Source organism: Eptatretus burgeri, chromosome 7, assembly GCF_056783735.1.
Source record: "Eptatretus burgeri isolate ZD-2024b chromosome 7, Ebu_testis_v1, whole genome shotgun sequence".
In the NCBI taxonomy this organism is placed as follows: domain Eukaryota; kingdom Metazoa; phylum Chordata; class Myxini; order Myxiniformes; family Myxinidae; genus Eptatretus; species Eptatretus burgeri.
In genome coordinates this window covers 95,470,528-95,494,138 of record NC_140967.1, presented here as the reverse complement: position 1 = coordinate 95,494,138, position 23,611 = coordinate 95,470,528, and the positions used below count along the sequence as shown (strand labels likewise).

Here is a 23,611-nt window from a genome sequence, read left to right as displayed (position 1 = left end):
ATGCGATGCCTGTACTGCCAAAAAGGGACCGGCATGGAGGATGAGGGCCCCGCTTCAACTACATCACGTTGGGACCCCCTTGAGCGAGTGGCCATGGACATTTTGGGACCACTGCCCCCCACTCGCCGAGGTAATTGATACATCCTGGTATTTATGGACTACTTCACTAAATGGCCGGAGGCCTATGCCCTTCCCAATCAAGAAGCCGGGGTTGTGGCACAGGCCTTCGTAGAAGATTTTGTATGTCGGCACGGGATTCCGGAGGAGCTGCACACCGATCAGGGGCAAAATTTTGAAAGCAAATTTCTAAAAGAAGTGTGCAGTCTCCTGTCAATTTGAAAAATCCGGACAACGCCCTTCAGGCCACAATCTGACGGGATGGTGGAAAGGTTCAATAGAACCCTAATTCAACAATTGGCACTCTTCACCACCTCCCATCAGGATGACTGGGATGAACATGTCCCGTATTTATTAATGGCTGACCGAATGAGTCAGAATGAAGCCACCGCTTGCAGCCTGGCGCTGCTCATGTATGGACAGGAGCTGCGAGCCCCCGTCGATTTGCGGTGCGGCCCAACGCCTGAGCATCCTGATGGACCCCCAGGGAAGGGCTACACGCGTCAGTTGGAGGAAGGCATGGAACGAGTCCATGCCTTCGCCCGCCGCCAACTTCAACAGGTGGGTGTGAAAATGAAGCGCAGCTATGACCACCAGAGCCACGTGAGTGAGTACTCCCTGGGGATGAAAATTTGGTTTTTCAACCCTTGGAGGAGGAAGGGCAAATTCCCAAAACTCACCTCGCCCTGGCAGGGCCCGGGGGTCGTCCTGGCACAAATTAGTGACGTGGTCATCAAAATTAAAATGGGGCCATGGGCCCTTCCCCGTATCGTTCATGCGGACCGCCTAAGACCCTATAACGGCGACCTTACACCCTCATGGATGGACCAGACCGAGGGAGCCGGAGCGAGGATAACTGCCCCTGCAGGGGCAGAAGGCTCACAGAGCCTCGCCACGAGTAGACGATCCCCAGCCAGGATGTAGCGAACATCCTTGGTGGGGGCAAAGGAGCACTATTTAGGGGAAGGGTTTAGCGTTAGATAGACCGGCCTCATGGGCGTATGAGCAGTCCTCCATGGGGCCCGGTACCACGAGTTAGGGAAATTTTGGATAGAATTTAGAAATGCATTGAAGACATGGAACGTAAAGTGGGGACGCAGCTTAGCTATAGAATTAAATGGAACGTGTATTTGAGTAAGGGACAACGGGGAGCACGAGGTAGTTAGGGGAACGTAGTTAGCGTCAGTGTGGTGTAAAAAAAAAAAAGAGAGAAAAATTTACAATGAGTGAACGTGGGTCAGTGGGCCCGAGTGTGAGTGGAGTGAATGTGGAATGCATGGTGCGACCAAATGATTGGGGGGCGGAGTGAATCTCACCCAAGGGAACCCGAGGTTAGTGTAATGTTAGTTAGCGGGTTCATTAAATTAACCAAAACGGATGTCGGTTTGTTGTTGGTGTCGAACGAAGGTATGAAACCTTTTGAAGGATGTAGGAGTCTATTGACCGGCTGGGAGCGTGGCTGTGGAAATATGCGTACTGAGTAGAGGGCACCGAAGTCGTCGGCCAGAGTAGGCTATGGGTCCAAGGGACCGAGTTGGTATAATGGGCACGGGTAACCCATGGAAACGGGACCCGGAGCACCAAAATGCCACACGGGCATCGACGGGGAAAATGCCAGGGAGGGAATTCCCCACGTTCATAAGGAGTAGGTAGGTTCGGAGACAGACTCAGCGAACTGGGAGTGCAGTAGTTCGAGTTCGGCAGATGAGTACCCCTGCCAATGGAGCCACGCTGCCCAGCCACGAAATTGTACAAGAGCACGAGAGAAAATTTACAGGCCAGGCCCAAATTAATAATGAACACTAACACAGGCGACGGGAATCGCGGTTGCTAGAACGATAGTTTAAAGAGACAGGTGTGTTGAAAAGCCCCGGGGATAGATTAACGTTTAATAAATGCTAGGATAGATAGGAAATGTGTACCCCTTCACACCATCCATCCCTTCACTGTTTGTAGGCCGCTGGACTCACCTTGGAAATTTCTGAAAACTGTGGGAGTTATTCTGAGGCTGCATTGGGCCTCGAGATAGATTCACTTGTCTCTTCCGTGATCCCCTAAAAAGGAATCTTAGGGATTGGGGTAGACAGTTTTGACAGGTTAGCCGAACAAGGATAATAAGGGGGTGAGGGACACACGTAATTATATAATTATTTAAAAAAAAATTTAAGTCTAAATTTCATTGTTTTTCTTGTTGCAAGCGAATGGAGGTGGGTATGGACAAGGACAGGTATAGGCGATAGGTTGGGGGGAGAACGTAGGGTAGGTCCGAGCCCATCTTCGGACCGGCCAACGCCACCACACTCCCTCCACAACCTCACGAGACCATGCCGAGGCCGGCCAACTTCATGTGCCGACCTGTTGCTTCGCACCTTGTCTGGTCTGCATTTGTCATGCCTTTTTCTGCCTTTGCCTTGACTCCATTTGCCATACTTGCCCATGCCTTTGTTTGTATTGCCATGTCACCACCTTTACCATGTGCTCCAGGACCATCTCTGAAAGTGTTTGCAAGGACTGCCCTGCAGGCAGCCGCGTTACCGGGGACTGCACTGTGCAGCCCGGATGTCTCCTTGTTACATAAAAGCCAGTTCAAATGGCCTGTGAAACGGCGTATGGCCTGCCATGTTAGGGTGAGTTGCCTCCAGCAGCCAGGAACGAAATAAAAAAGGGGGGTTCACCGACCAAACAAGGGACCATTGGAGGCCCTGAAGATGCCCGATCGTCGATTGCCTGCTGTGCACTCAACCCAAATGTTGACTTTATTGTGTTCTCTCCTCAAGTCACAGGTCCTGAGCCATGGGTAGTGTAAATATTACAAATGTATATAATCCTAACCCACCTGTTGTTTGTTTCGTGTCGGCAATGTAGTTAAGTTGTCCGAATGAGTCTGTTAGTTTAGTTACGCAATGCACTAGGTTATTTATTTTTGGGACATGTATTCAAATGTCGCACTCAGGGATCCGTAGGTTAAACGTACTTGGGGAAACCTACACTTGCATACCACACGGATGTTAACGACTCGGGTTGAGTCTAGCAAAAGGGAGGGGTAGTGTTACGGTTCTCGGAACTGTATGCATACAAACATACAGTTGTCCCGAAGTCAGTTATTCCGTTAAGTATATGTGTAGATAGAAGCCCTCCTTGTGTTTATTGGGAAATCAAAGGGGTGCGTTGCGATGTTTTTTTAGTTAGATTAATAAATCTTAATATCCCCTCCATGATGAACCACAGTACCTTCCTCTCGCATGAGCTGAACAAACGCTTGTTCGCCTTCTCGCCTAACCGGTGACTTGCTTTCTGAGTCATAATCCTCTTGCAGTAGTTCCTTTTTGGCGAGTCTGCACGTGTGGAGTGGGCGGGCTTCCCGGTATGGCCGAACCCCGCCCAGAAAGGGCGGCCCCATGGAAGCCCCGTCCAATCGGGGCGAACAGTGACGTCAGTTTCACCAAGGCCCCTCCCCGCTGAGGGCGATCTATAAATTATGACACCATCCTCAGGGTAGAGTGCTGAGAGGGAGAGCGAGTGAGCTGGAAAGTGAGTCGTCTTGGGAGTAAGCTGGAAACCATGATCCTCGCCTCGGACTCCGCTCGACTCGACCCGGGCTCGTCGCTGACATGGTCTCCATGCAGGCGGCTGTGGACCGAGCCACACGACCATTGTCAGGTGCTGCACTATGGAGCATTCCTTTCCCCGGAACTCAGGTACCGAGAACTGCGACCTCAACTCCCTACCTCCCTGGCTGAAAAATTCCTTTGCCATTCAACTGGGTTTATTTTGTCCGAGTGTGTGTCTGAGTGTGTGGTGCCGTCTTTAAATAGAAGCTGTATAAGTTATTCGAACCTTGTAAATCTTGCCTGCATTATTCTCGCGACAAGTCTGCTCTCTGTTTCTGCTTTATAAGTTGCTGTAAAATTGTTGCACTACATCTCTCTCATCTTCCCCTGCATAACAATAAACCTGTTACCTGTACCACATAACTTTCCTCGCTTTATTGTAAATAAATTATTGTAGAAATGTTCCCAGTTCGTTTTTGTCTTTTCCTCCATTGGTCCAGCATGGTTCTGATGTAAGTTTTTAGCCGGCTCTTGATCCCCGATAATCTGTTCATCCTAGCCGGTACGTCCTTGGTAGTTCCGCTCGGCTGCATCTGAACCGGAAAGGTAGTTGGTAGAGTGATCCGGTTCGGGCAAGACGTACCGAGGGCATGGTTCCCCGGTAGACGACACCACATGGTTAATTAGGTAAATTGGTTCAAGACAAAAAGACCCTACGCTACGCGGTTGAGGTATTGGCATCCACAGTCGGTTAAGAGACCCGCCACCTCACGGAATTATCCGTGAGCCACGGCCTACAATTCCGGGAGTCTGGTGGGAGACGACGTAACTTCCCCCACCTTGCGGTCATTCTCGCCACAATATATATATATATATATATATATATATATATATATATATATATATATATATATATATATATACGCACACGCACACACACATGTATTGCAAATGAAAAAAAACCCAGCGTTTCTTGGGACTACTGTGATTGTTGTGATCTTGGGAGTTTTTCACATCCCTCATGGCAGCCTTAATTGGAGATAGATGAAGAAGGACAGGATCTCAGTTAAAGGACAGAGAATGTTGCATTTGCAAGGTTCCTTGTGATGAAAGACATCGCCGTTTCTTTCCAATGAAAGGACGTGGAGATTGAGGGAGGGAGATTGAGAGAGGAGTAGTGAGAGGATGCATGAGCAAAAGGCAGAGAGAAAGGGCAAGGTAGAATGCTGTAAAAGCTGCTGGTTCACTTTTGAATTCAGATACTCACAACCGCTCCCTTGAGCACGGAATCGCCGGTCGACCATCCACGCAGGTACTTGGGTAGATCGAATTTGGCGAGCGACCAAACCAAACAAACCAAACGCCTGCATTTGCATTCTAGCGAGCACTTCATAACGTCGTGACGAAATCTCAGTTCCTCACATTCCAGGAGCATTCACTTCCCGTGGAGCTTGGCTTTTGGCCAACGTCCGAGTGCCAGTGTTCTTGGGATGTTCCACGTGGTGTGCTCATACCATAAGGCACCAGTAACATTCCAAACTGGAACGGCACTCCGTGGAGCGAATACCTCCACCAGGCTGAACAGTTAGTTATCAGTTTGTTTTTTTATCCCACTGATAGGCCAGAACTGGGTTTGGACTTTCACCAAAATCAAATCGGCTTGTTCTTGTCATCCACCTAGTTTTTTCATAACTCGTCCACAACTTTTTGAGATATTCTGCGAACAAACAGACAGACAAACAGGAGTGAAAACATACCCTCCATACACCTTCGGTGGTGGAGGTAAAAATGTATCGACATTTGTAAATTATTATCGATCATGGGTTGTACTTGATTAACAAAACTTTACTATGTACAGAAGTAAACATGTAAAAACAACATTGAATAGCCATTTTATGGGAAATGTTCAAAATGTCCACCACTTACATGCAAACAAGCGGCACAACTTCCCAGAACATATGGGCACACAATCGTGCTCATATTAACTTCGATGTTGCGTAATCGCAGAACTCCAGTCACTTCCTGTAAGTATTGCCCTTTTTATGGGTGACCACCATCGACTTTATCCTTTGGGACCCCACATGTTGAAGTCCAGAGGTGTAAGATCAGGTGACTCTTGAGGGAGGACATTCTGCAGAGGCTCCATAACGACCTGTCCACAACACAGGAAACTATGCATCAAGAAAAGGCCGAACATATTGCGTACAGATTTGGTCAACAATGCAGAGAGGGTACGGCATGGAGCGTCTAGATGGATTGAGTGGCTCGATAGATGAAGCTTCGAGGAGAAGCTTAAGGAGATGGGGCTTTCATACATTAGAAAGGAGGTGATTATTAAGGAGATTTGATTGGGATGTCCAAGGTCATGAAGGATATAAACAAAATGAGTGCAGAAGAGTTTTTCAGCAAAATGGACAGTGATGGGACCAGGGCTCATAGCCTCACAGTAAATAAGATGAGAGTTCAGTGAGTAATAAGGTTTAGGGGTCTTTCACTCAGAGAGCCTCGCAGGCAGGGTGATTTATCAGTGGGCGTGCCGACCCTTGGATGGACGTTAAACTGGGCGTCCCATCTGCCAGCATTAGTTGGTGGACATTAAAGATCCGACGGTGTTATTCGTGAAGGGTAGGTGAGCTATCGCCGGCACCACGAACAAATTCCAAATTCCTGTCCTAATCTATAGAGGGCATTGCATCGACGGCACAGCCGCACTCTCAGCCAATAATGTTGTCCCACAACCTTGTAATGCATATGAACGAAGAAGACTACTCAGAGAGTAGTAAATGCATGGAATGGTCTCCTAAGAGAGGTAGTGGTAGCGATATGGAATGGAGATAGCAGTGTAAACTGCAACTGGATACTGGCAGGACTTTGAAAAGTCAAGTTTGGTGTGTGTGTGTGTGTGAGAGAGAGACATAGAGAGACAGAGACACAAAGACACAGAGAGACAAAGACACAGAGACACAGAGAGACAGAGGCACAAAGACACAGAGAGACAGAGACACAAAGACACAGAGACACAGACACAGAGACAGTTCCTGTACAGCATGCGCAATGTTTGAACCAAACAAAAATAGTCTGTCTTGGCTTGCCAGATCCTGGACCACCACTCCCAACAGATTTGTATGTTTCCTTCCAAAATGTCTGTCATTGCTTATTTTACGAAGTATGTTCTCATTGTTCATGACAAACCTCGCATTTCATTTGCTGTATGTATATGTTTTTTCCTTCAAACAATTATCTTTGTAATACTTTTTCCCCCTGTTCGTGTCTAATTAGTCGTACCTTTAACGACCCCAATTATTCCCGCATATTTGTGGGGTCTAATGGGGAGCCTTTTTAGGTCAAGTCTTTCATGAAGCAGATGGCTATGCCTGGCATTTGGCTGAAGGTGATTTGGGCAGGGATTCGTACCTTGTTCATGATGCTGACGATAACTCGCTTCCACTATGGGATCTTTAACGTCTACCAACTAATGCTGGCAGATGTAACGTCCAGTTTCACGTCCATCTGAGGGACGGCACACACATTGATGAATCGCCCAGTCTGTGAAACACCGGGATGACAGTTTATACAGTCATGGCCAAAAATATTGGCACCCTTTCACTTTTTACAAATAATGCACCATTTCTTCCAGAAAATTGTTGAAGTTGAAAAATCTTTTGGTATCCACAAATGTATTTCTTTGGTTTGTAGTGGAACAAAACCAAAAAATCTGAAAAAAAAATTACTAAATCTTAGTTTATTCCACACGGAGATCCTAAAATGGCCCGGACAATATTATTGGCACCTTTTAGAAGTTGTATAAAATAATGAGATTTCAAGCAGGTGATTCTCCTTTACTTTGGAATTGAACCCACCTGTAGTGAGTTGCAGGTGCCTGCAATATAAAAATCACTCATTCAACCAGTTTAAATGGAAAAAAGGAGTCGTTCTGCTGTTTTGTGTCACTGTGTACACCGCAATGAGCATGGAGAAAAGAAAGAAAACCATAGAATTGTCTAAGGAGGTCAGACACAAGATTGTTGCCAAGCATGGTCAACCTCAAGGCTACAAGTCCATCTCCAGAGACCTTCATGTTCCTGTGTCCACCGTACACAATGTTATCAGGAAGTTTGAGGCCCATGACACTGTAGCCAACCTTCCTGGACGTGGGTCGAAGATTGCAGCGAAGGAGTGTTCGAATGATGGAGAAAGCACCTCGATCAACTGTCAAACAGATTCAAACTGACTTTCAGACACAAGGTACGACAGTTTCAACTCGCACCATCCGTCGCCAACTCATCCAAAGGGGGTTCTATTGTGGGAGACCCATGAGGACCCCACTGCTGAGAGAGAGACATAAGAAAGCCTGACGAGTTTGCCAAAACACACCTGAACAAGCCAACATCCTTCTGGGAGAATGTCCTGTGGACAGATGAGACCAAATTAGAATTTTGCAGGAAAACACATCATCTCTGTGTTTACAGAAAACAAAATGAAGCCTTCAAAGAAAAGAACACCTTCCCCTCAGTCAAACATGGAGGAGGTTCAGTGATGTTTTGGGGTTGCTGTGCTGCCTCTGGCACTGGGTGCCTTGAATGTGTACATGGCATCATGAAATCAGGAGATTACCAAGGTATTATGGAGAGCAATGTTCAACCCAGTGTCAGAACGTTGGGTCTCTGTCAAAGGTCATGGGTCTTGCAGCAGGACAATGACCCCAAACACACTTCAAAAAGCACACAGGAATGCTTCAAGATAAAACGCTGGACTGTTCTGAAGTGGCCAGCAATAAGTCCAGATCTAAATCCTATTGAACACGTGTGGGGAGATCTGAAAACAGCAGTTGGGAGAAGGCACCCTTCAAATCTGGGAAAACTGGAGCAGTTTACATCGGAAGAGTGGAACAAACTGCCAGTAGAGAGGTGTAGGAAGCTCATTCATGGCTATAGGGAGAGCTTGAGTGCAGTTATTTTGTCCAAAGGCTGTGATACCAAATATTAAGTCGAGTGTCAATAATTTGTCAATGCCATTTATTTTTATTTTCTGATTTAAAAGGATATATTAAGTTGTGAATAAAAAACAAAGTCTCTGTAATATTAACAGTGAAATAAAGAATTGTGGAGACAAAGTACTTTTATCAATTTCAACTTATTTTAAGAGAAAATTGTGAGTTATTTGAAAAAAGTGCACAAGGGTGCCAATATTTTTTGGCCACGACTGTAGCTGGGATGGGATTCAAACCGAGGCGAGATGGCTTAGTGGTGAGTGTGTGTTCCTCCAGGCTAGGCCATCCTGTCAGCCCTGGCAACAAAGCGACATTGGGCCAGTGGGGCCACACTACAACAAGTAATGGAATCAATGTAGAATGAAGAACAGGTCTCGCTGGTTAAGGTTGGCATCGATCTGCGTCGGCGAACAAGTAGCGTACAATGGATTCAATCAACTAATGCATTAAATTAACCAATGGATTAAATCAACCAATGAATGAAATCTTCATGAAGATTGCAATTGAGGTAAGATAACCACAGTGGGAAGGAAGAAGCTGAAGTTTCAGATGTTAGCCCTTCGTCCCTCTCTTTTGCTCCAATGAAGTGTTAACGTCCAAAATGTGAGTTTCTCTCATTGTTCCTCATGGAGTTTAAGAGAAGAGAGCGGAGGAAAGGAAACACAAGAATGTGTGAATGAGAGGGTTGGGTTAGGTACAGGGTTAATGAGAATTGAAAACATCATGGTTCGAGATGAGAGATGGAATGGGATGATGACATGATCTGTTCTCCATTAAAATACTGCTCCTTACGGGCTGTAAGTCGAGACCATTTATCGTTTAGTTCCGTTCCGAGGTCACAAGGTCTATACTCGACAATGTCAGCAATGGTAATCAGAGAACACATCTGGCATGCACTGGAAGTTTAACTCTCGATTTCTGCCAGTTTACAAGTTGTCGGCTTTTTGGTCGAACTGTTTCGGCGAGTCGAAGTACGAGTGGAGAGCACTATTTTTGAATCTTGACCAATCAGAGTGCTTGCCTGTGTTACATGACATGTAAAATGGCAGTGTCCATGCAACAATAATTGGCTTGTCATGTCAACAAGAACATGGTCTTTAAAGGGTTTGGTGCACTCCAAAGCAGGAAAAAGTGGACTTGTACACTAATTTACCCCACTTGATGAACTAAATATCATGAATCTATTGTATAAGGTGAAGTGTGCGTTTGTCTCCTGTTTTTAGGTGGCCGCCGCTGTGTTGGAGAAGCTCCGCACGCAGGCAAAGCTCAACATTCAACCAGAAGAACATGATACCAAATAGAGACACATTTTATAAAGGTATAAATCCAACATGGAATTGGTCATCTCAGGATTATCACAAAGTTAATAGCAGTAACCAATACAGAAGGTCTTTGAACAAAGGTTGCAGTGCAAGGCTGAATTGGGATGAATTGTCTCTTCTTTCTTGATGGGCTGAATTGTCTCTTCTTTCTGTGTTGAATTTCCTTGGAAGGGAAGTCATTACATATGTATATATATATATATATATATATATATATATATTGTTGTGAATTCGTGCCCGCCGGCATGCGAACGGCCACGTAACTCGAATCGCGGCACGTCGCCCACCGGACGGACAATTCTGTCGTGACCCTCTCGGACTAACGCCAGGAGCTAGTCACGGGTGGGCCTTTCGGCCTCACCACAATCGTGCCAATCGGCCCCCCGCGTGGGGTAGGGTTGTTCGCCAAATTCGACCTACCTAAGTACCCACGCGGAGGGTAGACCGGGCGATCGCACCTCGCCGCAGGTCGACTCTGGACACGGGCCACTTAAGCGACCCGTTCCGTACTATCGGGATAACCGAGCGGTGTTATCGTCGGCCTCGACGGTTCCGATTAATTATCGGGCATATTAAGCCCACTACCAACCCTTTACGTGAAGCAAAATGGAGATTCAATTAAAGAAAAGACGAAGCGAAACGGGAAAAACAGTTCAACATAATGCCCATTTATTCCGCGGCACACGGACAGCACACATATACAATTACAACAATTATGCACCTACAGCAAATGCTACAAAAGAAACACAACAATGCAGATCTACTACCGACTACGTGAGCACACGGCAACACTTACACAGTTTTACTTTACAGATGGCGCCGACAACACATTTACTCAAAAGCAAAGGAAAAGGGCCACCCTCAAAGACAAGGGGGCAGACAGGGCCTGTGGGCCGCGAGACCAGGTGGATCCTACCCGTGTCTTTGTGATGAGCTGCAAATGTGGCAGCGCGGCGGTGCCCCGACTCCGCGCTCCTTCGCTGGTTTCGTTGGCACTGCTTGGAGTGGGGTGGGAACGGGGCCCCCCTTTTCGCACTATCTCAGTGCGGGGGGAAAAAGGGGGGAATTGTTGATGCTCTGGGGAAAGAGGATATCTGGCTTGTTTGGGTCCCGCGACGAGCGACTCCACTGCGAGCTCGTCGCTGACCGCCGTCTTCCTTGCCTCGGACCCGAGCTATCGGGTCTCCGCAATTCTCCTCAGCCGACTGCAGCAAACCACCTGTACGCTCTCGCCTCCCGACTCACTCCGCGCTCCAACCCGACTCGACCGCGCTCCAAGCTCCAGGCTTCCCCTCTCTGCAGCTCCCCGACAGACTGCGAACCCCGACAGACTGCGAGCTCCACTCGGCTCTCCGACCTCTCCAGACTGACTCTTCCGAAACTGACTAAATTCGCCCTGCGCTCGGCGCTTTTCGTCCGGCAGGAGAACCCATATGCAAATTTCTGGATCAGAACGAGCTCGGGGGTGGAGCCACGCTCGCCCATTGGACGGAGAAAAAGGGGCGTGAGTCTCCTCTGATCCTTAGAATTTGCATATCCCGATTCTCTTCCGACGCGCCTGGAGGCGGGGCCAAACCGCCCCGCGCTTGCTGATTGGACGGATCAGAAGTGGGCGTGTATCATTCCTGATCCGAATTCTCCTCGGAAAGGCCGCACTTTGCACTCGGGGTTCGGCGCGCGTCCCGTACGAGGCCAGGACAGCCTGACGCTCGGCGTTCACAAGTGGTGCGGGAATGGCCGCAGGAGAGGTGAAAGTGGTGGAGGGTTTATTGTGGTGGTTTATGGCCATGGCGACGTTTGGAATGGCGGTAATGCGATGTTTGCGGGAGCGAGTTGTGAAGGTAAAGGTCATGGCTGTTGGCGTTGTTGTTGTTGTGAAGCGGCGTTGTGGTCGGTGGTGGTTGTGTGATGGCGGTTGAGACGTGGTTGGTTCAAAATAAAGATAGAACAGAAAAACGGCTATCAAAAAAATTTCTGTGTATTTGTCTGTTTGTTTGTTTGTTTGTCTGTCTGTCTGTTTGTTTGTCTGTCTGTTTGTTTGTCTGTTTGTTTGTTTGTCTGTTTGTCTGTTTGTTTGTTTGTTTGTTTGTCTGTTTGTTTGTGTGCAGGATATCTCAAAAAAAAAAAAAAACGATCCGGATGAAATTTCCTGGACAGGTTAGGCATGTGACAAGGATGAACTGATTAGAATTTGGTAAACATCTGGATCAAGCCACCAGAATTTTTAAAGTGATTCTTCACCATTGAGAGATCAGGCCAAAAACGATATATTGCATGATATCTCAAAAAGTTGTTGACAGATTCCGATGAAACTTGGTGGACATGTTGGGTGTGTGACAAGGAAGAATTTATTCAATTTTGGTGAAGATCCGAATCCGGATCCGGATGTGATAAGTTTTTTTTTTTAGTGATTCTTCACCATTGAGAGATAGGGTTAAACCAATCTATAGCATGATACATCAAAAAGTTGCAGACGGATTCGGATGAAACTTGGTGGACAGGTTGGGTGTGTGGCCATGACGAATTGATTCTATTTTGGTGAAGATCCGAATCCGGATCCCAGAATTTTTCAATCAAATCGGCTTGTTCTTGTCACCGAACCAACTCATCTACCTAGTTTTGTCATAACTCGTCCCCAACTTTTTGAGATATCGTGCTCCACATAGTTTTTGGCCCCATCTCTCAATGATGAAGAAAAACTTTAAAATTCTCGTATCCAGATCCGGATTCAAATCTTCACCAAAATCGAACCATTTCGTCCTTGTTGCACACCCAACCTGTCCATAAAGTTTCTGAGAAATCTATCCATAACCTTTTGAGATATTGTGTTATTTATCATTTTTGGCCCTATTTCTCAATGGTGAAGAATCATTTGAAATTTTTTTGAATCCAGATTCGGATCTTCACCGAAATCGAATCAAGTAGTTCTTGTCACAGACCCAACATGTCTACCAGTTTACATCCAAATCCGTCCGCAACTTTTTGAGATATCTTGAAATATCGTTTTGAGCCTTATCAATGGTGAAGATTCACTGAAACATTAAATAATCATTTTATCCAGATCTGAATTCGGATCTTCATCAAAATTGAATCAATTCTTCGTTGTGGCACGCCCAATATGTCCACCAAGTTTCGTCGGAATCCAATCATAACCTCTTGAGATATTGTGCTATATATCGTTTTTGGCCTGATCTCTCAATGGTGAAGAATCATTTGAAAAATTTTCAGATCCGGATTCGGATTCGGATCTTCACCAAGATTAGACGATGCTGTCCGTGGGCAGTCATCTACATACAGAAAAAAAAACAGTTGTGCTTGAAAACTGTGGCCAAAATGTATATAAAAAACAGACAATCAGATGAAACATCACTCGTAGTGACACTTCGCGACATCTCTCAATGGTGAATAATCAGTTTAAAAATCTCGGATCCAGATCTGGATTTGGATCTTCACCAAAATCGAATCAATTGGTCCTTGTCACACACCTAGCATGTCCACCGAGTATCATCCAAATCCATCTGTAAATTTTTGAGATATTATGCAATATCGTTTTTGGCCCGAATCTCTCAATGGTGAAGAATCACTTGAAAAATTATCCGATCCAAATCTGGATTCGGATCTTCACCAAAATTAAGCGTTGCTGTCCTTGGCCGGTCACTTGCACACATAAAAATTGTTTTTTCTTGCCAAGTGACAAACAGACAGGCGTTGCAGACCGACATAATTGGCGAAAAAAACTTTTTCACCAAGTATGTTGATCTGTCGCGTTTGACTGTGTCTGTTTGTCTGTTTGTCACAATTTTTGGCCACAGTTTACAAGCAATCGTTCTGAAATTTTTTGTGTGTGTAGTTGACCATGGAAGGACAACAACGCTGAATTTTGGTGAAGATCCGAATCCGGATCTGAGAATTTTTCAAGTGATTCTTCATCATTGAGAGATACGGCCAAAAACTATGTGTAGCATAATATCTTAAAAAGTTGTGGACGAGTTATGACGACACTTGGTAGATGAGTTTGGTAGGTGACAAGAACAAGCCGATTCGATTTTGGTGAAGATCCGAATCTGGATCCGGATCTGAATTTTTTTTTTGATTGATTGATTCCTCATTATTTGAGAGATACGGCCAAAAATGATATATAGCATAATATCTCAAAAGTCTATAGATGGATTTTGACGAAACTTGTTGGACAGGTTGGATATGTGACGAGGACAAATCGGTTAAATTTTGGTGAAGATCTGCATCCGGATCCAGATACGAGATTTTTAAATTTTTAACTGATTCTTCACCATTGAGAGATTGGGCTAAAAACGAAATGTATAGCATGATATATCAAAAAGTTGCGGACGGCTTCGGATTAAACTTGGTGGACATGTTGGGTGTGTGACAAGGACCAATTGATTCGATTTTTGGTGAAGATCCAGATCTGAGAATTTTTCAAGTGATTCTTCACCATTTTGAGAGATGGGGCTAAAAACTATGTATAGCATGATATCTCAAAAAGTTGTGGACGAGTTACGACGACACTTGGTGGATGAGTTGAGTCGGTGACAAGAACAAGCCGATTCGATTTTGGATCAGGTCTGGATTCAGATGCAACCTATCAGTGGGATGTAAAATGTAAACTGTTCAGCCCGGCGGAGGTAAGTGTCACTCTTTGAGTTCCGTTTCACCAAGGGTTGTGGTGTTGTATTATCTTGTCATTCCTTGTTACCTTGTTTTGTTGTTTTTGGGGATTACATTCCGACATGGTTTTTTTTTTTAGATCCTCGATGAGGATCTCAAATTCTGACTCGCGTTGTTGTTCTTGTGGACTTTTTTGTTTCACAGCCTACAGTTTTCATCGAAACTTCCTGAAACTTGGCATATATATGTAAAAATACCCTGCGCAGACAGTAACCATCTCCGATTTGGAAAATTCCTCCGAGAAAAAAAAGTTATGACGTCAAAATATCTCCGCTAATGGAAATCACCTAAAAAAATTATCTCCGAAACTCGGCAAGCTTTTTGAATTCTGTTTGCGGGAATCAAACAGGGCATTAGCAGAGATGAATTACCGCACATATGATACATCACTATGACGTCATATCAATTTTTATGTCATTCCTATTTTTTGACATTTGTTGTTTCACAACCCAGAGTTTTCATCAGATCTTCGTGAAACTTGCCATGTATATGCAGAAAGCCCACGCACAGACAGTAACCATCTCAGATTTTGGAAATTCTTCCTAGAAAAAAAAGTTGACGTCATAATATCGCCGCTAATGGAAATCGCCTATACCATTATCTCCGAAACTCGGCAAGCTTTTTGAATTCTGTTTGCGGGAATCAAACAGGGCATTAGCAGAAATGAATTACCGCACATATGATACATCACTATGACGTCATATCAATTTTTATGTCGTTCCTATTTTTTGACATTTTTTTTTTCACAACCCAGAGTTTTCATCAGATCTTCGTGAAACTTGCCATGTATATGCAGAAAGCCCACGCACAGACAGTAACCATCTCAGATTTTGGAAATTCTTCCTAGAAAAAAAAGTTGACGTCATAATATTGCCGCTAATGGAAATCGCCTATACCATTATCTCCGAAACTAGGCAAGCTGTTTGAATTTTGTTTGTGGCAATCAAGCCGGACATTAGCACAGATAATTAATTTATCGCAAACCTAATACATCACAATAACGTCATATGAGTTTTTATGACGTCATCATTAAGAGGACGAGGATGTTAGCTCATTTGAGCTTGTTCATTCAATTGTTAGTGTTGACACCTATAACAAAAATGTCAAAAGATATTGTGATGGTAATCCGTAAAAGGGTTGTGGTGTTGCATTGTCTCGTCATTCCCACCTTGTCATTCCTTGCTACCTTGTTTGGTTGTTTTGGGGGATTACATTCCTACATGGTTTAAAATAAAAAAAACATTTCTGACATTATATGCATTAAGTAGTTCCTCGATATAATCGACTGATGACGTCCACCATGCAGAGTGAACGAATTGCTGAATGTCCCGCTTTGCGCGTCGCGTGTAGTCATAACTCGAGTTCCCTTCCAACTTCCAAGGTAACTTCGACACGTGAGGAGGACTAACCCTGCGCAATGGCTGCCAACATATGGTTTTCATCCATCCTTTTAAATTCCCAACGCCAAGTAAGGAAGCAGCACGTGCCATTTTAAAAGTGTCTGGTTTTCCTCGGTCGGGGTTCGAACCACCGACCTCCCAGACCCAGACCCAGAGCCAGAGGCGTTGACGCTCCCTCTTCCCAAGACGGCCACCCGACCGAGGTGTTGCGAAGCATTGGGAGAGTCATTAGGCAGGCTCGTGGCGCGATGCGTTAATGCCTCTTTAACATGTTAATTACACTTCAATTAGAACCCACAAAAGGCTGACTCGAACAATAACGTCTCTGAGGGTCCAAAAGCCCGAAGGCTCTTCTGCTCGCACGTTCAGTTCGCCTTCGTTAAAGGAATTCAATTGCGCGCTGTTCGTGCTTCCCGACGGTCACGTGATCGACGAGTTGTCAGTCACGTGTACTCGGGCCACGCCAATCGCATAACCCCGCCCCACATTTGCGCGCTGTTCGTGCTTCCCGACGGTCACGTGATCGACGAGTTGTCAGTCACGTGTACTCGGGCCACGCCCACCGTGTGACCCCGCCCCACATGGCTGTGACATCTCCTTTGCTGGGCGTTATCCGCGCTCACGCTTTGCGAGGACCCGCTTGCGCTGTGTATTTTTACGTTCCAGGTCCTATTACAGCCGCTTGGCCTCTCGGCTTACTAAAGAAGGCCATGAGGCAGTATGGCCACATCCGATTGGTTAAACCAGACTTGAGTAACCGTTTAAATGGCAGCTTGTGGCTCAGGCCATCCTTATTTAGCTTCGAGATTACATAGTACAACACTGGATATTGTCTGTCTGAACCCAATGTACGTATTTAATAAATGAATAAATGATGCGATGTACCATAACCTGTCAACGAAAACAGGTGGGATGGAGCGGTAAAGGAGACTCGACGACCACAGCATTTACTGACAGCACTATGAATCCACTGAAGACCCGTTCAAAATACAAAACGTTTCTACGACAACGTCTTTAACGGCCCCAATTATTCCGAGCACCTGGTGAGGTCCGCCAGGGGGTCTTTTTTTTTTGGCCAAAGTCTTTCACGAACCGGCTGGCCAGGCATGACGTTCGGCTGAAAATGATTTGGCCTGCAATTTGGCCAGGAAACCAACAACTCAGGCACTCTTCGTGACAGGTGTATTTACGTACATGTCTATCTGCTTGTTAAACTAGTCTGCGAGTTGCCGGCGTCGTGTGTGTCTATCTCGCGATGAACTGCACCGGTCCCAGTGACTTTGTGAGTCTTCTGTCCCTTGTGTACTTCGTCCATCTGTCGTCCCATTACTCCCATCCATTCCCAGATGCTCCTGATCTTTTTGGTTCACGAGCACCAGCCAGTGACCACTATATTCGTTATGCCTGTGTGTCTGTCTGTCCAGAGCATAACTCCGTGGACTTTGATCCGATCTTGATGAAACTTGGTCATGTGTTCGATATCAATATCTAGTTGTGTTTTCCTGGATGAGGGCATGCTACGCCCATTGTGAGCGGAGCCACGCCCAAAAAATAGCCATTTTTCGGGGGTAGTCGGATTAAAAATCTGTCTTCTCCGAGGGAATTGACTGAATGTAACGGGTTCTTCGGTATTTGAATAGCAAAATGAATTATCTAAAACTTGTTGTTGTCCCATTTTTCATTTTCGGCCCAAGGTCAAGGTCACAAGGTCAAAAACTTAGAAAATTGCGAATTTTGACATAAAAATCATACGACCGCCCAAATTTTGAGAGCTCGGATGACAATATTTTTTATGCATAATCTTGAGGTCATTCCCCACCTAAAGTCTTGAAACCATTTTGCTCTATCTCGAACACCTTGCCCGTGGCGCCCCCTTCAAGTCTGTTTTTACGCTGATTTCATCAAAGTATGGATACTCCGAGGAGTGCGAAATGCCATATAGCCTATATGACGTTATATTGTTCCTGGAATGTTCCAGAGGAAGTTTTTCACCAAAGGTTATAATCCTTGACCTTTGACCTTTAAAAGCCACAAAGGTCAAATTTTCAAAGTTGTGGGAATCGAACCGGGTTTTCGACCTTCTTCGACGAACTAACTCCAATAAGCTGTAGCACGTATCCTGTTTCCTTATTTTAATATCCACAACATTGTTTTGTGACCTTTAAAGGTTATGCAAAGGTCAAATTTTTTAAGTTGTTGAACGAAACCGGGTTTTCGACATTTTGCAGCTAATAACCTGTCACTCGTACCACATCATGTTGATCATTTTTATAACTTGGTCAAAAATTATCACATTGTCTCATCATCGACTTCTGAAACAATCTACATCGTCAAATACGGCTCGTGAACCATCGTCGTCTTCAGACTTGTTTTTTATTTATATTGATTTAATCATCGTGGAAGAGTTTGTTCATAAATTACCTCTTTATTGCATACACATGCACACTGCACAGTGGGACAAATATCAAAGGTTGGCCTAAACCCATACATTTTCTCAAAAATCCGAACTTGTTGCACTTAGAGAAGTTTGCCTTTTATCAACCCACTCAGTGTCACTCTCAGAATTTATTTGCACTCTCAGACTGAGAAATGAATGTGTTGGTCATTCTGAAATTGAACATCTTTATCAGCACAAACTTGCAAAAGCCAATGAATAGGAGTTGGGGATCATTGTGATGTAGGGTTAGAGGATGTCGCATCGTGTCAACGTCATGCATCCTTCGTCCTGCAAGGTCTTTCCTTGGCCAGTCGCAACTTTTCATAAAATACAAGGCCTTCATACACAGCTTGACGAAGCACTGCTCTCCTCTTTGGGCTGGGGCCCCTGCCCTACACCTTGCCCTTGTTGATGCCGTGGAAAGAAAGGCCCTCAAAATCTTTTGGATCTCCTATGACGAAACACTCGAGGGAATCTCCTGCAAGTGTCTAGGCCTTTTATGCTCACATCACAGACAGGTTGGTGGCTGCCCTGTATTCTACCTCTTCCTTTTTGGTCTTGCAGCCTCTGCCCTCTCTTGGCTCTGTCCATCCCAGGTTTATGCAGGGCACACATGGTCTGCCAATAACACAATTCTTGTTAAACTCCCCCAAATTCAGGATCACTACTCTCGTACACTCATTTGTTCCTCTTTTCACTCACCTGAAGAATCACTTTCTTCACTCCAGGGCTCCAAGACGACTGTTCACCACTACCTGAGATCATACTCATCTTCTACATCCAATGGCTCAATACCCAAGCACTCTCTCTTCCAGGTTATTGTGATCCCTCTCCCCCACCCCGTATCCTAATCTGTTTTTGGTTGGTTTGTTCCTTTTCTGTTTCATCCCCACTTTTCCCCTTCCTCTTCATGCTGTGTCATTCAGCTTGCATTGAGCTTATCCACCCCCATGTGTTCTTCTTCCCCTCCCCTTGATCTCACTCTCGTTCTGCGATTAGTGTTTTCCCCTCTCCATTCTACTCCAACTCGTCCACAATCCCAGATCAAAAAGAGAAAAAGATAGTTTGAGATGAAGAAATTAGGAATACTATTTGCCTATTTCACGTGCAGCGCTCGGTCTGATTGAGACAGAGCTGGTAAAAGGTCCAGATTTTGACATGGCCAAAAAACATTGGGTTCATTCCCAAGTTTATTGAGGGTGAAGTCGAGATACATTTCCTATCATTTGAGAAGATAGCAGAACGTCTTCAGTGGCCAGTGCAGTATTTGACCCTGTTACTACAAAGTATGTTTGTTTATAGAACACTGGAAGCGTTTTCGTTTTGTCGGATGAATAATCTGAAGATGGAGACGGTGAATAGTCTGAAAAATAATTTGAATATTTTTGCCAATCACAAAGTGTCGATTTTCGATTACATAAGTGACGTCACACCTTGAACCAAATGGCGACTTACATGGAGAAACAGTGTATTTCGAGCTCGGATTCCGATACCGAGTCCACCGTCATCAGCAACTCTGAAGGTTCTCAGAATGTTGAAACTGAGCAGTGGGATTTTGAAGAAACTATTGGAGACAAAATTAATGATGGGAAGAGTTTGGGGGGGGGGGGGAATAATGGAGCCGAATCGTTTTGAACCTTATGCGAACGATTCAGCGGAAGAAGGCACAAGTGTTCATGAAAATGAATACACTAGTCATATGACTCACTTCAGCTCGGGAGGGTTTGATTGGCTGTTTTCTGTTCAACTGACAGTTTACATGAGAGGGGTTTTGTATTAATTGATAAATCTGTTTGTATACTGTATAACTCGAGCAGAAATACCCGCCATCACCTGGCAGCCGACACAACCCAGGCATACTTGGACACTGCGGACAAAACGGGTGACGAATACTTTGTGCCACCGTTGCAGGCTGACCAGGTGTCTTGTATGTTATGGGATCATCCCATTTCATACTTTCCCTGAACGCCATTTGTGTCAGTGCTGTGTCCCACCCTCATGTCTGTGAGGTGTCGATGTTCCTCCCCAGTGTATGGGGGATTGTGGAGTGGGGAGGAGGGTAGAAGGGGGTGTGGGATGGTTGTGGATATTGTGGGGGTGATGGTTGATGGGGTTTGAAAGGATGATGGAGGGTGGTAGTGGATATGTTGGGGGTTATGGTTGATGGGGTTTCTGAGTGGATGGTGTGGGTGATGGGGATTTGCAGGGGGATTGTGGAAGGGGGGGGTGGGTGACTTGTGGAGGGGGTAGGGGTGGGATATGCCTGGTGTTGGCTTAATGGTTAGGGTGGTGGGCTTGGGATCCAAGGATCTTGAGTTCAAATCCCACTCAGCTGTTGAATTAATACCAGGTGGGGTTAACTCGGCCTGTCATCCTTCCAAGGTCGGCAAAATGAGTGCCAGCTTGCTGGTATCCTATGTCGGAGTGGTGACCCATCCAGGATTGTGCCCAATAGCCAAGGACACTGTTTTGGCAGCACCAACGCTCTGCACAGAGAATGGTCCCAATGGATGGATGGATGGATTGGGGGGGGATGGTGGTGGGTATTGTGGAGGTGATGGCTATATGAGTATTGTGGAGGTGATGGCTATGAGGGTATTGTGTAGGTGATGGCTATGAGGGTATTGTGGAGGGGTGGGGGATCCTGAAAGTTTTAGGGTCCCAGATCAAATCCTCTTGAGGACTAGATGATACATACTGTACATACTTTCTCTCCACTATAAATAGATGGTGGTTCATTTGATTTGCAGAAATTTGTATTGATAACAGATTAGTTTCAAGTGCTCTTGTGGTGACTACCAGGTAATGGCAACAAGTGTCTGATTCACCGTTAAAATTGCCTGTGTGCAAGTGCTGGTAGCTCGGTTGAGATGGTTACAGTTTTGAGTGACAGCTATTTCTTCTGCTTAATCCTGGGTTTAGCATCCTCTATCAATCATGGCGGATAATCACAAGATCTAGTCGTCACTGTTGTTTCATGACATTGCTCTGTAACATGCTCAGAGCACAAAAACAAATTTTGTAGGCCCAATGCACACTCAGGTATTTCGAACAAAGCTCATCCAATTTCTGGCAAACATAGGGGCTTTCAGCCATTGATGTAGCATGAAACCATCTCAGTTTGTATTACTACAACCACGAAGGATGCATCGACTCAGCATATTTGTGGAAAATCGAAAATTATTTGCCGTTCGAGTTAAATCATACTGCGATGTAACCCGTTCACAGTACGGATCTGGTGGTCTACTTCTGGGTGTGACGTCACAACAAATCTGAAGATTTCGACTTTTAATCGCTAGTTTACCAACTTTATAATTCAGCAATTGGAAAAAGACACATCAGGTCTATTTTGTAGGGTACCAAGGGATACATGAGCATCGAGGTGGTCTGAGCGTTTGGGTTCCCCTTTAAGAGTTAGTGTGCCTGAAGTTTAGAAGCAGAAGTTCAAACATTTGAAAAGACAGTCCTGGCAGACATCGATTCCCCCAACAAGATGGAACATAAGCAAACTCTCAGGAACTTGAACGGATCAGGACATAACAGAATAAAAGGAACAAAAATAGGGGAACACACCAACATCAGGGTTGAGGGACAAAATAGAGAGACTTGGACAAATAAGGGATGTGAGGAAGAATGAGAGAGAGGGGGGAGGACACAGGTGGTGGACAAGATGGAACAGAAGCAAAGTAAGAAAGGAAAGACTAGAAATTTGGAAAGAGGTGGGCTGTGGGGGGTTAATGGGGGTATAAAAGATTTAATGGTTTTGGATTGGGGTCGCAAACTTCTGAGATGGTGGCTAACCATTGTCTTGAAGACCTGGAGGGGATCGTGAGATTTCAGAGAATGTGGAAATTGGATCTACAGGTGGGGGGGGGGGAGAGAAATGAGTAGAGATGGACAGCGATTCTGGATTTGGGTAGTTTCACTAGAAGGGGGTTGCTGGTGGATCACGTGCACCCAGGAAACACCTGGGGATCAAAGCACTGATAGAGTAGAGGGTGCAAAACCAAAAATAAGGTGGAAGAAGACAGAGAGACCACCAACCCGTCTGTGATGTGGAAGTGACAGGCCCATAGATGGCTTCATCGCAGGAGATTCCAGTGATCTTGAAGGCCTTAGTTTCCATGGTATGAGGAATTTTAAGTTTGAATTTGCTCAGGAAAAAGAAATGATTTTCAATAGGTGGTATTGTTCTCTGCAGGTGGATAAGTTCTATGGTAGTGGAAGGGAGGCAGAGGAGGCTACATATTGAGGGAACGATGGCAGATAGAAAGATATAAAGGAAAGTTAAAGGGAAAGTTCTGGTGCCTTATATGATGCCGGCCTACCTTTATGGTCTGGAGATGGTAGCAATGAGAAAGAGACAGATATTTCAGATCTGCGAGAACAACTTGGTCGGGAAGATTACAGAGTTGAAGATGGTAGATAAAAGGAGGATGGATGAACTGAGGGTGGAGATTGGTGTGCAGATGAGCTTGACGGGGAGATTGGTGAAATGCTGGCTGAATTCGGCTGGACACTTGATGCAGATGGAGGAAGAAAGAATGGCAAAGAGAGCAAGGTAGGAGGAAAAGAGGTAGACAGCGTTTGAGATGGGAAGATTGTGTGAGGATGGATATCCATAAGGTGGGGTGATTGGAGGGTGGAGAGAGAGAGTTGGCTGAGGACAGGGGGAAGTGGAGGAGTATTTTGGGCAAAGGCAGGACAGGATATTTATACATATTATACACACCTTCGATATAAGGAAACATCTTGACAAACATAAAGTTTCCCACAATTAAAGAAACAAAATAAAGGTCACAGTTCAGGATTAAGAAAGGTTTTATTATTCCAATCAACAAACTTTTTTTTAAGATTGCATTTTTATTTTTTTATTCTGGCATTTTTAGATTGCAAAGGTACAAATTCAACAAACCAATACTTACATCACAAGGTTAGCATCACTCCGTTGTAAAATAAATACAAATATATATATATATATATATATATATATATATATATATATATATATATATATATATATATATATATATATATATATATATATATATACTTATGTATATATTTCTTAAAATAGGATTGCAGCAATTAAAACTATAACAGCATTC

General features: G+C 44.9%; 1 long non-coding RNA gene across 1 annotated transcript in view; it reads right to left on the bottom strand.

Moving 5' to 3' along the window:
* Positions 1-10,177, bottom strand: part of LOC147023841 (uncharacterized) — a 10,577-nt gene extending 400 nt beyond the window's left edge. The window contains exons 1-3 of the long non-coding RNA XR_015060393.1: positions 5,595-10,177; positions 4,936-5,385; positions 1-2,183 (exon numbers count right to left, since the gene is read on the bottom strand). The exon at positions 1-2,183 is cut by the window's left edge and continues 400 nt beyond it. This is a non-coding gene — a long non-coding RNA (uncharacterized LOC147023841). The remainder of the gene's footprint in view (positions 2,184-4,935; positions 5,386-5,594) is intronic.
* Between the last annotated feature and the right edge of the window lie 13,434 nt (positions 10,178-23,611).